Source organism: Anoplopoma fimbria, chromosome 4, assembly GCF_027596085.1.
Source record: "Anoplopoma fimbria isolate UVic2021 breed Golden Eagle Sablefish chromosome 4, Afim_UVic_2022, whole genome shotgun sequence".
NCBI lineage: Eukaryota > Metazoa > Chordata > Actinopteri > Perciformes > Anoplopomatidae > Anoplopoma > Anoplopoma fimbria.
The window spans coordinates 11,608,549-11,626,246 of NC_072452.1; the positions used below are offsets into that span (position 1 = coordinate 11,608,549).

Genomic DNA, 17,698 nt, shown 5'->3' on the forward strand with positions numbered 1-17,698 from the left:
GAGCTGTCTTTATGATATTCATTGCCACTGTGTAAAAGATAGCAAAGTTAGAGTAAGAACTTTCAAATTTAGCCCTAAAAACTACCAATGTGAGGTGTCAAAGGTCATTGGTGCTTAATCTCAGCCAATACTGCCTCAACTGTTCTACTTGCATAGTCACATCGTGTCTTATGACTTCAGTCTTTTAATCTCTGTCCTTATAAGGCCTGCAATTTACATTCATTATCATTATCGCTTAATCTGCTGAGTACTTTCTTGTTTAATCGATGAACCATTTAGTTGATAAAATGGAATGAAGTTTCAAAGTCAAAACAGTTGAAAACCAAAGATATTCAGTTTAATAACAAAGAAATGCTTCAAATGCTTACAACTGAAAATCTGGAACCGAGGAATGTTTGGCATTTTGCTTGAAAAAATATTTAAACAATTAATTATCAAAATAGTTATTTGTCTGTATCATTTAAACTCAAGTATTTATTCGTGACCAGAATTTTGTTTTCTTCAAAGAAATGTCCGCATAGCCAAATAGTTTTCATAATTCAGCAACTTACAAGTAACCAAACTATTCTCCATCTGCTAGATTTTGCTCAAAAGTTGTTCCATATGTTACCGCCTGTGTCAGTTTAATTCAGTACAAAACAAGCACAATTAATTCAGCACGACAGGAGGCCACAAGAAGCAGGAGTCTTGTTGAAAGACATGAAATTGATTCCCTAATGCTCAACCCTGAGGTATATTTATCTTCTTCGGGTTTGGCAGGAGAAACTCTTATTAGCATAAGTCAAATATACCATATTTGGACCTGACTGAGCAAACAATGGGTGAATCAGAGTCACTGAGTGATTTGCTGGACTGCTGCTAAAAAGATTTCTTGCGCCAAAATCAGGGAGAATAAGTTCAAAATTTAATTTGAAAGAGGCCTTTAAAAAGCACTTGGCACTACAAGTGGGCATTAATATCCCTGTGTGAGTGTACACACACACACACACACACACACACACACACACACACACACACACACACACACACACACACACACACACACACACACACACACACACACACACACACACACACACACACACACACACCAGGAAGCAGGAGTTGGTGAAGTGTGTTGAGTTGTGATCTAACCCTACAGCTTCTTCCCACTCCGTGTGGGCAACTCCTTCCTATCTCTGCCGTCTTCATCTGTCCCTCATGAATGCAACATCGATGGCATCCATCCTCCACACCTGTCAGGGGTCAAGACCCGTTGATCCCCCCCAGGATTGGCCTCCTCACTCTCTGGACCAGGTGCTTTCATTTCACACCTCCATCTGTCCATCAGTCTGTCTATCTATACATCCTACTGCTCTATCCATCGACGCATCTATTACCAGCTATCTGTCTCTCAGTTGACGTGATGATCCTTCGACCCACTCTCCGGTCTTGATCATTTGGGCACTAACTTTACACCCAGGCTTACTCCATCCCTAAAGCCCTTGCTGTCCACCACAGTTGCACCTGCTCTCTGACAATAGCAGGAAACTCAGACAGGGAGAGGTTAATGAAAGCCTAAATTTAACACTGCCGCTCTGATCCCTGCAGCAAGTGGCTTCAATAAAAACTATCAGAGGAATTTGGAGCGGACTACTTAGCTCGCTAATAGGCTAGCACACATGTTTCTGGTGTCTCTGGTGACACATGAGGGCTATATGGGGGAGAGAGAGCCCACGTTCTGGGGATTTGTGGACACCAAATACTCAACTGAATGGGATACGTGGAGGAAATTAGTGGAAAAGAGATGCTTCCCAAAACGTTAAGGTCAGCCCGGGTCAGTGGAGTGGTAAGTGAGTGGAAATGAGCGAGTCCTGCTCTGTAAATAGCAAATCCTAATTAAAATATCTATAAATCAATCTTAGTGGTTGCTTTAAACTCGCTTAGGCCCTCTATTGTTTGTGGTTTTCCACAAAAGGACAATAGAATGTCCTTATAAAGTTGGCTCCAACAATTAAAAGACCCAAAATAAAAATGGTATATATTAATGTAGCATCTCTTTTTGTAGATGACTTTGGTGGGATATTATTTTTCTAATCCATCAAATCAAATATGGCAAATTATTTCTGAGTACTATCTGTAGATAGACTGAGCGAAGAAGGAGATGAACATGGATTGGTCATGGAAAGGGTGGAGAGAAATGACCACTGATGGTGATGATGGGTGGAAGATATGAAGTGTGGGCAAGAGCGAGAGGTTGAGAGAGTGAGAACGAGAGGGAAAGAGAGACAATAGATAAAGAGGGAGGAAAAAATCTGGAAGGGAGAGTGGAAGGAAAGATCAACTCAGGTCAGTTGACGGAGCATTGAGGCTCATGTTCTACAGTGGTCTGAGACTTTTACTGCCCCCCACCTCTCCAACACAGGGGTAGCAAATGGCCTTGACATCTGTGTACCTAATTGAAGAGAAGAGACTGAACAGAACAAAGGATTGATCAGAAATGAAAACAGCAAAGTGAACAGACAGAAGAAGTCCACTTCAACTAATGAGAGTACCAGCCCTCTACGACTGGTTTGCAGGTGTGTGTGGAGTCAAATAATGTGCTGGCAACCCTATTATGGCATTATGCTGTTACAATCCTCCAAAGTGGAAACATCTTGACTGAATCACAGCCAAGAAAAAGACCAGAGCGCCAATCAAACGACAACTGAGATCCTGTCCATTGAAAGTGACAGTGGTGGTTTTGGCTGAGCCTGGCTGTGCCTTTAACCCAGTCAAACAAACGATGTGAGATGCCGACAAGAACTGAGGTCTAAAGAAGGATTGCGGCTCTAAAAATGGGATTTATTTTGAGATCAATTTAACCATCAAAATGACAAAACAAAAATCTGTCAAAAGTAGGGGCTACTGATTGAGTGTGGTTAAAAGTGCCACAGGAGATAAAACACATGGAGAAACTGTAAAGCAAATGCAAAGAAAGGAAAAAATGTGATGTGTGTAGAATTAACCTTTTCCACTGATCTTAAGGTTGATGTGAATGTGGAAACCGAAAGTACAACAAACTCATAACAAGCTTAAGAATTCAAGTCTTTGCCAAAAAGTTGCACTTGAAAACTTTAGATACTGCGTCTGATGACCAGCCAATCAGAGTGATATCTGGGCCTTTAGAGCCACACGGTTTGGACAAAAAGACACATGAAAAGAATCCGCCAATACCTCCATTGATTAACATGAATGCAAGGATCTTGTAAATGTCTCCCATGCTTGTGCAGCGGAGGAGGCACCATTGTTCATGATGACATCCAGATGCAGGTTCTTTTGTTAAAAGTCATGGATGCTTCGCTGGAGCTGTCTGCAGTGTTTGAGTGTGCTTCCATAGAAAAAGGTAGCGTCAAACCCTGCACACATGGGCTGCACTTGCAAGAAAACATCTAATCGGAGACAGGACCATCAGCGTAGCTCAAGTGCGCACACATGTCCATGTGAGTCAGTCAAAGAGACGTGAATGAAAATCAGGATTTAATTCACACTGAGGACTTTTTATTCGCTTAAAAGAAGAGCCCTGTTTAGCTTGTCTGCCCTCCGCCCCCTCGGTGTTACCACAAAACCACACCACACAGCACAAATGTGACACCACAGTCCACAAGACTAAAGAGCCCAATACCACATGAACAATCACAACCAGCAGGAAAGAGGGGCACGGAGTGGGTCTCAGGAGGCAGGCCTTTTTTTTCCTTTTATACAGTTCATGTCGATCATATAGGGTATCCAAACTATGTGAAGAGCACAGTTGTGTAGGATGGGGAAAAAAAGAGGGAAAAAGGATGACTGGAAAGAGGGGAGAGAGAGGACAGACAACAATAGTCTCATTCTATAGCACTCGGTGGAGAAGAGGAAAGATGGGATCAGGAAAGATGCCATTCTTTTCCCACTTTTTCCTGCTCCTTACTACGCCTCCTATTCTTGGTGGGTTAATGTTCTCTGTTTAGTGTCTGTGTGTGTGTGTGTGTGTGTGTGTGTGTGTGTGTGTGTGTGTGTGTGTGTGTGTGTGTGTGTGTGTGTGTGTGTGTGTGTGTGCTGGAGTGCAGGCAAAGTCAACATGGGTTTGCTGGGTTGCATCCAGCTTTGTGTGTGTGTGTGTGTGCGTGTGTGTATCTGTCCATCACATGCACTTACGGCTGCATGGCTATCCATGTATGTGTTTGAACTGAATTGCATGTATGTGCTGGCATGCGAGCTCTGCGTTTGTGTACATATTCATATACCTGTCTATACTGGCCCCTGTTTTGAAACATATTTGTTTGCTCTCTGTAATCAGGTTAGATATCTTCCTTGGGCTCTTTTTGTTTCGTGCTATATGGATCCAAAGAGAGTTCGACTAACTCGATTCAGCTCCAATTTCAACAGCAACCACAGCCGAGTCTGGTATCAGCGCCTGGGGTCCGATATTGGTCTGAGGGGCCAGGGCATAGTGCGTGCGTACGTATGTGTGACAGGCTAAAGGACTGATGATTGACAGTTGGCAGACCTGTAAACAGACCAACAGACAGGAAAGACTGACAAGGAGAAAGCCGGAAAACTCCAGGACCATTAAAGCCAGGTCATTTGATCCGTTCTTTGTGAAGTGCCATTTGACCCCGTGAGTGAACAGATCAGGCCTGTCGTGGAACCCTCAACACCCCACTGCCACGCCCAACCCCCTCAAGTCTTCCTGCTACTCCCCCCGTTACCCCTTACCCCTTAAAGAGACCTATAACCCTGGTCCTCATTATTCTTTTCATATTCACGTTTGTTGTGCATCCCACACAGTAAGATTTACACCATTAGTCCTAAACATGATAACCAATTGAGTGTAAAATAAAATTATATAACTGAAGCAGATTTGTTTTGGGGTTTTAAAACTTCTAACTGAAGCAGATGAGGGATTTATGGCACAAGTTCACCTACTTCCAAAGAAGAGCAAAGCCAAAATGGATTGGTTTCACAATAAGGTTGTTTTTTACAGGATAAGTGAAAGGGGGGTGACACCAGTGGTGTTGAAAACACACGTGTAAAGGAAAAATAGCAGCACACTCGTAGTCACAATGCAAAAGATATTTAATAATGTAGTCATTTACAACAGTTCGCCATGTTGAAACTATTTTTCCTTTACAACTTTATGTTGTTGCAGGAGTTTAACCTCTTAAAGACATTTTAAACTAAAAACTACATATATTTTTAAAATGGAGCAGACAAAAACTCAATTGTTTAAATTAAATAGGGTTTTGCTAGCAAAAAGTGTTTTAAAGATAACATTTTCAGCAATATTTTGGTGTTGATATTATTTATGCACACTTATTTTGAGAAAACACTTGTTTTTCCTCTGCTTACCTATTAACCCCATCCATCCCACTCCACTTTTGCTAAAAGGTCAAAAAGTTGTGAGGTGGTGGGCTGAGGATTATTACTGGACAGGCTGAACAAACAACACCAGTAATGCTGGTGGCCTGCAGCAAACATCTAAAACTGAACCAGCGATTCAGTTCAGTTATTTTTTTATCTCTAAACCCTGGGCTGTTTTAATATCTAAAGATAATATCTTAGTACTACAGCGTGTGATGTGTCTCACCAGTCTGTCAGCGGCACATACTATTAACAGATATGGGTCTGGTTAAAGTGACAGGAGGGACCAACCCAAGGCCAAAATAAATGTGAGCTGGCAACAACAGCTGTCTTTGTGTTGCCTTACACAGAGCTAAATATACATGACTAAGATGTCACAGACTGCAACAGTTTCATATTTCTTCCCGTTTATCCTCCTCATCTTTTCGCATAGTTGAATGTGGAATACATCTACTGCAGCTCACTCCTGGTGAACAACACTACCTCTAATGGCTTCACTCAATGATATTTAAATACGGTCAGAAAAGATAACAAGCACAGCTGCTTTGCACTATTTTTGCTTTGTCTTGCACCTATTAAAACAGGCAGACACATAAATGTAAATCCACACAAAAAGCCAGAGAGGCCTTACTTTGAAATGTTAGGTCTTCTGTCATGTCTAGGACACGGCCCAGGGGAAAACATGAAAGGCAATCGGTCAGTTTAGAGGGGCTAGTATTAATGAACGTGGTCAAAGAGCAGGGGAGAAACAGAGGAAAAGACACAGCATTACATGCTAAAGGCTGACCCCACTTTACTGAGGTCCTGCTGAGAAGGGGAGGAGGAGGAGAGGGAAGATGGAGAAGAGGCAGTAAAGTCAAGAACAGGAGGGGAGACACCACACAGAAGGAGAAAAACGATCTACGGAAACGCCAAACATGAGAGTATTGTTTGAAAAACAAAATAATGGATGGAGCGATATGCTGAATGGGGGTGGGGAATGATGACATGAAGCAGAGAAGAGATGTTGGGATGTAAAATGTGGAGAGAACGGGGAGAAAGAGGGCAGCGAGGGGGTTTGGAGGAATGTGAGAGAGGCGGAGAAAGGGGTCAACTCAGGAAGGCTTCCAGCTGCGCTCCCTCCACTCTGATCTTATCTGGCCTGTTTGCTTGGGGTACACACAGCGCTTCCACCCCTCCTATCCCCTGCATTCACCCCCTCTGTCCATGTTATACCTCAAACAGGCAAAGAAGCCATCTAATGCAGTGTATTCTGACTGCTTTGTCCGCAAAAGACAAGCACAAGTACATATGAATGTGCACACACAGAGACACACAGACATTCAGACCTGCAGGGAGCAAAAAATCCTGGACAGGAAAGATAAAAATCTTGGTACTTACGCTCCATTTACTGTTGTCTGTCTTTCCGATAAATGAGGAAAGCCACTGGGCCAATGTGAAAACAGAGAGTTTAAAAGTTCAGACGTAATTAGGCCAAATAACGTCAGCTGATATGCACTTTGAATTAATGGGTGTACCAGACAGACAAATTGTCACGTCTGTCGGATTTTGATCGAAACATCATCTGCCACAAATAAATCAATGGGTCACCTTGCCAGGAAAGATGTCTCGTAGACATCTGCTTGTTAACAAGTCTCAGTAGAATCCCTGTTTCCTCTATTAGGAAAGACTGAATAGTGCAAAAGACAACAAGAATGGGACCATTTTGATTGCCTCTTAACGGCTCTCAACATGGTGACAGCGAGCCGGCAGTCCACAGCTAACAGCACTAACAGCATTTATATGCAGGAACTGGAGGGTGGGTGCTATGCTTCCTTGAATCAGTGGGGCACATTCACGTGCACAATCATGCACTAAAAGCCCGGCTGGCTCGGCTATTCCAACAAAGCAAGGAGAAGATCGGATAACATCCCTCACAGAGCGACTTCATTCTCTGCTCAGTTAGACATTACTACACTATATCTTTACATAGCAAGTAGGTGTTTGTTGCATTATAAATGCTCTAAATGTCAAATACAGCTCTTTGAAAATGGATGTTTTTTCTACAAGCAGAGCAAAATGGATAAGGATAAGTCAAAAAGACACACAGCCTTCACTCAGCGGTGACAGATCACTGTGTAATAGTGCCCTTAGCAGCAGCAAGTAAAGCAACATATCATTCAGTATCCCTTAGGTTAATCAGTTTGCAGTGTTCAGGCTTGGATCACTTGGTGCCTCGCATAAACACACGAAGGCCTCTAACAAATCCACATGCTCCTTTGCAAAAGACTATATGAAAATAGAACCGAAAAAAAAGTTAATCCACGTGCCAGAAATCTAACCTCCCATGTCGACGCCTTTGATCACTAATTTGATCAACGGTATCTTTCTCCTTTGCTGACTTTGCTTTGTCAATGAGCCAATTCTCCCAATTAAGACTACATTAGAGAAGTGCTTTGCGATGGTGGTTTGGCTGTTACTCACAACAACATGTTTTATGTTAAGTAGCTTGATCTGGGTCAGGTTTCCTGGTTGGCTCGCTGTGTCTTACAAACCAGTTCCCCATTTAAGGGCCAATTTGGGCAGATATAGCTGTGTATACATACTCTTTTGGCATAATCCTGCCAATTTTGTTTACAGTGAAAAAGGAATCATATGGGGCTTGAGGCCGAGGAGGCAGCACTGCCTGCCAAGATGGTGTTGCAACAACAGCATATTTGCTTATTGGGACGAAATACAGTGCAATTTGAAATTACTGAAAAAAAACTTGTAACATTAGGGTTCCACATGTCCAATTCACATGCAGCTTGAATTATTGCATTTACATTTATGAGAATCACATTGTGCTCGTTAGTCTCTCTGATACTCCCTCCTGCCGCTGTCTTGCTCTCCCCTCTCTCTCTACTCATCCCCGGTCTTTGTCCTCGTTCCAAATCACACAATCAGAACCACATGGGCGTGAGAAAACACTCCAAGTAAATAAACAGGACCAAAAAAGGGTCCTGCTCAGCTCCAAAAGCGCATCCCTTGTGACTGGATTTAAGAAGGATCAAGAGCGAATAAAACAGTGACAGCCCCATAAAAATGTGTAAATGCATGTGGATGTATTTTGTTGTGTTTATGAGCGTGCGTGTGTGTGAGTATTTGTTTTTCCTTGATGTGTGTCAAGGCTGCGGCTCCTGAACCTTGACAATTATCTTGTAGCAGGCACAAACATGTGCTCAAGTGTAGTCATTAGATCACATTCACACACCTCTGATGCTTCAACACCTTCAGGATTCAATCCATCCAAACCCCAAATGTGTTCAAAATAACTGCAGTTGTGTGCTGACTGTCCAAGATTTTGTTCGGAAAAAAGTGAGAAAACCAAGAAAAGATGGAGGAAACATATTTGAGTGCAGTCAGAGAGAAAATGAGAGGAAAGAGAGATGGTGGACCTGATAGATTGTCCACATGTTCGACCCAGATACTCCATGTGTAACCAGAGCAGACTGGACATCTGTGATATACTCTTCTGGCTCCCAAAATGCACTCAGGAGTCATTTCATTTTGATTCTCCAGTGGAACTGCAAATATGCAGATAAGAAGTCCCTATAGAGGCTGGCAATGGAGATGGCTGTTGGATGGTATGGAGAAACGTAGGAATGCACACACAGGAGAATAACAACACACATGCGAGGTGAGCCAACATGCCGGCCCACACATATAGACACTTTCTGCAACAAGAATGCAGAGGCAAACAAGCTCAAAATGTAAAGATGGAACGCTGACAAAAACTTTCAACATGTGGAGTATATTTCGGTATAGCAAGTTCCTCCACTTCCATCTCCCTCGCTCCCCCCATCTGGCAGTTAAGACAGTGAGCGGCAGCAGCGACAGCGTTCTTGACGAAACCGAGTGTTTTCGATTTAATGGCGGTAAGTCATGGTGTGTCTCCACCACTGTGCTCTCATTAACACATATTTAACAACCATTATCGCACTGTCACAGCACCATCGGCCCCGAACCTGCTGATAAACACGCACAATTGCTGGCACACATAAAGATATACAGTGTGTATATGAACCTACATTCACATACACACATATTTTTAAACAGGCTCCAGCTTGGCCGATTATAGGATCGAGTTAGATGGGGTAATTTCGGTGTAACATCTTTGTAATCATATTCTGTTATCCACACTGCTGGGAAATGACTGTGAGGTTTTTCTGACCCTGATTTGAGGATTTTGCACGGAGGGTGAAACCCATCAACGGCTTCGGCAGGCTGTTTCACACTCAATGAAGCTGATAGTTTAACTACATCCACTGCGGTTTGCTGTTAAGCTGGAGATGTAGTTACATACGGCTGTAAGCATGAGAGCATGAAAACTTCATGTCTTGGTGGGTTAACTCTGCCGTTTGAGGTTTTAGCTTAATGTGCCTGAGCCGATTCTTTGTTTCGATTCAAATCCATCAGAAATGACCCAGATGCCTGATAATTTATAGTTATTTTTTATTAAAAACACAACTATAGAATTATTGGGTTGCTCTTTAAGATATCTCATTCCATAGTAGAGTTGTAATTTATAAGGCCTGTGGTCAACTGGCACATTCTCTGCCTCAGCAAAATAGCGCTTCAAGTAATCTGTTGCTGTCATTGACGCCTACGTATATAAAAGCAGGAAATTAGCCTGTTTGATGGACACACGTGACTGAGCGGCCACTTACCCTGAGAATATCCCCCTGCATCTCTTCATTGTCTGTTTACAGTACGTGTGATAGCCATCTCCATCCCACCCCCCCAACCTCACTCCTGGCTGAACTTTGGGTTAATGTACACAGCAAACAGACCGACCCGCTGTGCAGCCTGAGGCCATCCAGATCCCAGAGTTGAATATACACTCGCTCAAATCATATATAGAGACAAGGATGGAGAGCACGAAACAGAGGGACAGACGTGCATCACATGCAAAAAAGAAAAAGCAACATTTTGGAACACAGGAAGAAAAACATAAGGGACATAATGACAAAGACACATTTGGAAAGGTCACGCTGAGAGAGAAAACAGGCCAGACACATGTAAATACAGCCTCCCCAAGCCGCGGTGTTAAGTTGTTGAGAGCTATCCTGCGCACCACTCCAAAATGCCCTCACCTCCCTGTTATGACAGAATAACATGGACCAGTGATGCTGAGGACCTGTTCAAAGGCTTCAGGCCCAGTTTTACGAGCTCAACTCTCATTAAAGAGGTGCTTGGAGAGTGACAAGCCTGTCGAGGGGCTTTTACACTGAGCAGGAGCATGTTCGGCACCGTGAGACCATCTGGTTCACCGATGCCCTCCTTCACACCTCCGATGGCTCCTGAGAAAAGATACCTTCACCGTTCCTTCTGCTCTTTGTCTGGGAGGCATGGAGGGATAAACGATAACCTCTGCACAAAATTCTGCCTCCTTGCTTGTCTGGGTTCACGTCTGAGACGCTATAAGTTCAATAAATTCTGGTGTGTTCGTGTGAGTCCCGGTGCAGCCTGGCTACATTCCTGATGGATTACCGGCACTGTAAATACAGGAATCTTATTTCTGTGGTTCTTTATCCGGACTGGACAGGCTAACAGATGATGGGATTGAAATTAAAGCCTGTTTAAATACTTTACAGGTTTGCTGGAGTTTTCAAGTAACGCCATTTTTGTTTCTTTCAAAACTCAATTTAAAAGAGATGCTTTTAGGTGTCAGATCCTCACTTTCCCGTAAACTTGGATGCTTTATTAAACAGGTTTAGGATCGTACTGCAGCACAGAGAGAGATCGTTTGACCTCACAGTGCTGTCAGCCAGCCAGAGGCCACACGGTGGTGTTAAAGAGTTTTTCTGCCCCCCCATTAAAAGGCTATTCACCTTGTCACCTGCCACTTGTGATAATTAAAGAAAACATTATAATGGTTTCCACATTTGGCAGCACTGCTCGGTAAGCTCCTGCCACTCCTACTTGCTCTCAACGACACTATTCTAGCTCTGGCTGAAAATATGGCATCCTTGTGAAAACATTTAGATACCGACTGATTATTTGAGACATTCAGGAAATCTAATTTGGCCTTATCATACTTTATTCTAGAGCTTTTTAGGATTACCTTTAATGAGAAGTTTTCCACAGTTGTTTTAAGAAGGAGGAGAATAAAATTAAACCAAAAAAAAAATACCAAACTACTACTATTGGTCATAGTTTCAGACATGTTCCCTTAAACTTGAAGAAACATGAAAATATTTGTAACTCATGTGCTTAATTTGACTAAACTCCTGAACAGATGTGTCTGACAACGCTCAAATGTTCGTTTTGCTCAAGTCACTAATTTGCTCTGACATTATTTGCTGCCTGTAGCCTCCTTCTGGACAAGAACGTCTTTGAAAACAAGCATATGTAATATGGACATATCAAAAATAATTACCATATAGAAAGAATATATACATCTTGAACCTTTCAAATGCCATTTGTGACAATAACAGATTCTCTTGCTCCAGAATCACCATGAATGATTATACAGCGATGCTCTTAAATCAATCCAAGACTGAAGAAATGGATCATGTGTCTGTGGTTCAACACATCACTTGATGCTTTTGATGCTTGCTGGTCCAATGAAAACCAATTGAAATCTTGTGCATAAGACAGAGCGTTATTGTGTGGAAAGCAGCACATCAGATGTTCTTCTAAATCCAGCTGTACTTGGTGCCATGTGTTTTCCTCATTTTAGACAAGCCGCCAAAAATGTTCTTTGATGTATAATTGTAAATATCTAAAAAGCAACACTTTATTAAATCCGATGGTGTTGTAAAGATTCTAAAATAACTACTTATTATGGTAAAACTGCTACCTAAAGGCGGGTCCTCTTCACAGAGTCCGCCATGTTGCACTGCAATGTTTCTACAGTAGCCAAGAACAGACAAAGACTGCCATTAGAAAGAGCTCTCAAACACGCTTGTGAAACTGCGGGACCACCAGCCGCCGTCTGACTTCTGTTGCTCGTAGTAACAAGTGGTGTTATTATGGTATGGATGGCTTCTGAGTGAGGCGAGCAGCATTTCCAGGGTTTTGCCTTCGACGGCTCACGGTATTGCGGTTATTGAGTGAGTGGATGGCTATTCAGTTGGTTACAATCTGCAACCACACTGCTATATGCCACCAAAATCATACACACTAGTCCTTTAAATCTTTACACGATGAACAATATCACTCAAGAATGCAGAACTCTGTGACATTTCTGTCCACCTGTGGTAATAAGAAACACTCATCTGGCCCATGTTTCTGTTGGCAGCGTGTCCGAGAGTACCGAGGTAGTTGTTGTCTTTGTTCCCTTGCACCACTATATGGAGCTATGAAGTTCATGAGAAAACTCACTACTGCACTTCTCTGACTTGTCTGGAAGAAAGACGAAGATGTAAATATAAACAGACCCTAGCTGTTGCTCAATAGCAGGGTATCTTTGGAATTTCCACTGTTAGCTAAGAGGGGATGACCTTCAATCTGATGCTTAAATATGTACACATGGACACAAAATCCTTTAAATAAATTACCATTTGTGTCGCTTCCTTAATCCGCTCCACATCACTTTCCTTAATGACCTCACAGCTAATAGGATGTTATGACAATAGATGATTGCATCCAGCGATGTATTCCTTTAATAGGTGTTGTAACTACCATCACAGGATGAGCCAGTCTGCTCAGAAAGTCCCTCTTGTTTGTTGTGTGTGTTCTGCACATCCCTCGTATTGCTACCTGGCACCCGGCCCTTTGCTCCTCTGGGTGTTCCTGAGCTTCTTCTGGGCCTTCATTAGCTGCAGACGGGCCAGCTTGTGTCCAGCAGTTCATTTTCAAAAGCATGAAATTCGGCCCTGTTGTTAAACACTGTGGTTTCACAAAGCTAACCTTAATCAGGAGGCTGATGAAAGACAGAGAGGGGCGGGGTCTAAAGATGTGGGTGAGGAGTGAGTAGTGTGTGTGTGTGTGTGTGTGTGTGTGTGTGTGTGTGTGTGTTCCAAACACATACACAATTCAGCCTATTCATTTGCACCACAAATAAATGAAATCGGGTCAGATCCATATGAAATTTTACCGCAAACAGCTCGGTCAGAGATTGGGGTTTGTTATGCAAGTTCAAAGGTTAGGAGTGGGTTACAGAGGTCTGGTCAGCTAGTTTCTGCCTGACTGCACATCCCTCCATTTTTCACATGTTCAAATTGTTGTCTCTTTAGCCCCAAAAGAAGACTAGATAACTAGATAACTAGTCTGGTAAATTGATGTGATTAGATTATCTCACATACTTGAAAATATATAGTTTTTATCCAGTGGAGCCTTTGTTTTTAATGATAAAAACACAGCCATCTCCAAACTCAATATCTCAAACTGCCCAAGAGGCCGCATTCCCCTCATCTTCTACAAATAAACTGAGAACACTCAAACCTTCCAAGATCTTCTTCCCAATGAGAACAAGCTATCAAGAAGAGTCACTCATTTAAATGTTTTACACTCTTACAGTGACTAGAGGGAATAACAGACACATCACAAGAAGGCTAAAAGTAACCTGAGGACACAAGGCTCACACAGCTGTGTATTAGAGCTGCAGTCCATATGACGATGGTATCTATTAGTCTGTGATATAGTGCTGAACACAAAGCAGGCTGCGAGGAAACAAGGAAGAGGGGGAGTCCATCATGAAGCCACAAATAAAGTAACCATTAATGGGAATAATTTGCCCCTTAAAGACTAAATCCCAATATTCAATACAGTCATTTGACAACATTTATATTTCCCTATTCAAGATGTATAGTAAGACAGGTTACATAGTTGGGGAAACTATTCTGGAAATAAAAGAGTGGATGAGTGTGAAGCATATGTTAACAAAAAGGTTTACAGGAAACACCCCACAGACCAACCCCAATGGGTAAAATGTGGCTGCTTGTGACACTCAGTTCTGTGCAGCAGCAGGATGGAAAGTATTTTGTACTTTTATAAAACTGCATATTTTCTTCCCTGGTTTGAAATCTGCAGCATAATGTTAAAGCCACCTGGGCTTTCTGCCACAGGATATCCTTTTCATAACCGACTTCATACACAGTGAATTTAAAGCAATGCAGTCAGTCCCTTGGAGCCTCATACCACACATGCCTGCAGAAATCAAAACAAACACACGTGCAGAAAATGCATATAAGCCCACTGAAGCAGAGACCGGCACATGGGTACACACACACAGCTAGTTATGAGTTTCTCTCCAGCATATTAATACTTAAAAAAATAAACAAATCTAAAGCGAGATCACTTATGAAAACAAATTTCCTGCGTTTACTATTTTTTAAAATGGTCATTAATGGATCTTTTATGGTCGGAGCATTGTTCCTGTGGCCATAGATTAAATAGGTAGCTGCAAGCTTCCTGTCTGATTTATTATGGCTTTAAAAACAAAATGTACAGCGCTTGGTGTTGGCCCCATCGTCCCAGCGCGCAGCCTCCCCTCTGCCTTCTGGGAGAGAGAGAGAGGTTGATCCCCAGACAGGCCGGTTAACACCAGCAGACTGCCGATGGGCTTCACTCAAGACGATACACTGACAGACAGTGGGAGTAGAAGAGTCATCACAGATGTAGGAATTTAGGGTCCAAAAAAAAAATACGAATAGCTGTACCGAACAGACAAGAATTCTGTGCATTTTTATGTATGTGTACATGTTAAATGCTTCAAGGAACCCAGCGTGAGCATGCTTTCTCAGTTATATAAATACACACAAACACACATATATGAGGTGCCTGTGTTTCCCTTCAGTGTGTTCATGAACTCTTATCTGATGGAAATTGATCTGAGCGCACAGCCGGGAGTCTGACTTCTTGCCCTCATTTACACTAACACCAAAGACTCAGCGCTGTCTTCACCTTTAGATAAACGTACACCTGAGGACACGCAACAGTGTTTTTAACGTAAACAAACTTTTAATCACTTACTCTCTGTGATGTGTTATAATTACAGATCTATAAATCAAATGCAATATATTAAGAAGGGCCTGATTAAACGATTGTTTGGTCTATAAAATATAGAGGAAAATGTCACAGCTTCTAATTAGTTGTTTTGTGCAACCAACCATCCCAAACTCCAAGGATATTCACAATCGCAAAAGAAAAAAGAAAAGCAGCTAGTCCTCTCAGCTGTCTCATTAAAGATGTCGTATCATCCGAAATATTTTTTTTAAAGGAAGTAAAACGCATTGTTAGTTTACACCACTGAAGATCATTATTCCTATAACATAACAATCTCCTCAAACTCTCACAGGATGGCCGTGTTGTTTCAGCATGCTCTCCTGCTGCACGCTCTCCAGTCACTGAGTCACATTAATGGGCGTATCTGGCTGGCATTTCATTTTGGGCCCGTGTCCAAGAGTGGGCCGCCTGTGCCCCCCCATAGCTGGTATCAGACCTGTTAAACAGCCTTTTAATGCAAATTGCAGAGATGACAATACACTCCCCCTACACAGAACACATGCAGGCCCCACATGGTTCTAATTAGCTAAGGCACCATAAAGGTGTTGCGTCCATGTGTAAGTAATGAACGTGTGTGTAGGTTTGTGTGAGAGCGTACGTAGTGTGTGTCTGTTGAGGGAACAGGCGGGTGTTAACTGCAAACACCTGAAGCTTGTAAGCAGAGTTGGACTCAGCGACATCGTTTGCTTTAGCCTTAACGACTGCTGTCTGTGTTGCATCTGTGAGCATAAAAGTGTCACAACAATGCCGTCTCCACTGAGGGGCTACGGGAGGCAAATGTCCCTCAGTGTCAAATGCTATTTATAGGCAGAGTCTCTGCTGCACCACTGGTGACTGAACCAGAGGGCTTTGCCTCCAAAATACTTTAATTTTTCATCAGAAGGAAGTCATTCAGTCATAAAAGTAATTAACAAGTTCAACATCTTCATTTCCAGAGCTGCTGCGGAACTGCTGCCCCCTGTTGGGCCCCTGTCTTCATGCAGGCTGAAAGGTGAGCTCCCTGATGCTGAGGGCATGGCTTTAATGGCAGAAATGCCACTCATGCTTTGTGGCAGTGTGTCTCGCACACACATACGGGCAGAAATACCTTGGCCTGTGATCCTGGTGGTGAGGGATTCAAGTTTCAGGTGGGAAGAGCTTGTGCTAAAGGGAGAGGAGGGTCTCTCCTTACAGTGTCGTGTTGAGAGAGGTGCCTCTGTCGGCCCCCACAAAGGCTCAGGGACAGACACTCGGACTCACACACAAAAACAAAACACACACACACACACACACACACACACACACACACACACACACACACACACACACACACACACACACACACACACACACACATATATATATAAAACCACACGCAGCCATATGAGACCATGACCAGACTGTACATTCACAAGGACACAGATGGGATGCACACATTTAGGAACAGCTCGGCTCATTTTAAATGTACATAAAAGCATTTGACATGATTCCCATACTTGACACAAACACAAGCACACTCCTGATATGTCCCAGTTCATGTGGCTTCGTGAGCAAAAAGCACCAGGAAAATCTCTCCAAATCTAAGTTTATCGACTGAGAAACCCTCTTTAGAAATAAACACATTTTATGGAGAAGAGTTAACAAGTCTGAATTGAGCAATCTGGGGAATTGTTGGGATGTGAAAAAAAAGTATGTTTTCACAGGCATTCGGTTGCATAAAAGCCGCAATAAACAAAATAGCCTTTTGTTTCAGCCCAAAAGAAAGGGAACATATATAAAGCCAAGAAACTGGTAAAGAGAACTTTAAATAGACTTCTGAATATTTGTGGAGGGATTGTATTTCAGTGCAAAAACCACTTGATTACTCAGCAGTTCTGCAGAATTGACAGGAAAATGGAATGCAACATCTGATACAATAATATGATCTAATAGAGAAATTACATTCAAATGCATGAGTACCCAGCAAGGGCAGTGCAGGCTTGACCTAATTGGGCAACATTGTACAGGGTGCATAAACCTCTAATTACAATCCTACTGAGTCAGGCTTAGAAAAAATGCTTTGAATGAATAAAAGAGGGACTACGGTAAAGAACTAAGATAGTATCATTGCCTTTGGCTCTGCTGAATCCAATGCAAACAACAAATACTTGCACCAACTTCGCTAACCAGTCAGACAGAGCCAGCAAGCCATCTTGGCACAGCAGACTTCAGACTGGAAAACAGAATGTGTTGAAAGCGGGCCAGAAATTCCACTTGTGAATGCTTTCACCTGTTCTTGTTGTTGCAGGGCTGTTCACACCCGGAGACAAAGAGAAAGAGATAGAAAGAAGAGCCAGGGAGAGAAATTCCCCAAATGTGCAGATAAACATCCTAAAAAGCGACACCT

General features: G+C 42.6%; 1 protein-coding gene across 1 annotated transcript in view; it reads right to left on the reverse strand.

Annotated features, from left to right (window-relative positions):
- col23a1a (collagen type XXIII alpha 1 chain a) overlaps positions 1-17,698 on the reverse strand; it is a 112,465-nt gene that overhangs the window by 92,953 nt on the left and 1,814 nt on the right. The gene's annotated exons all lie outside the window — the stretch shown is intronic.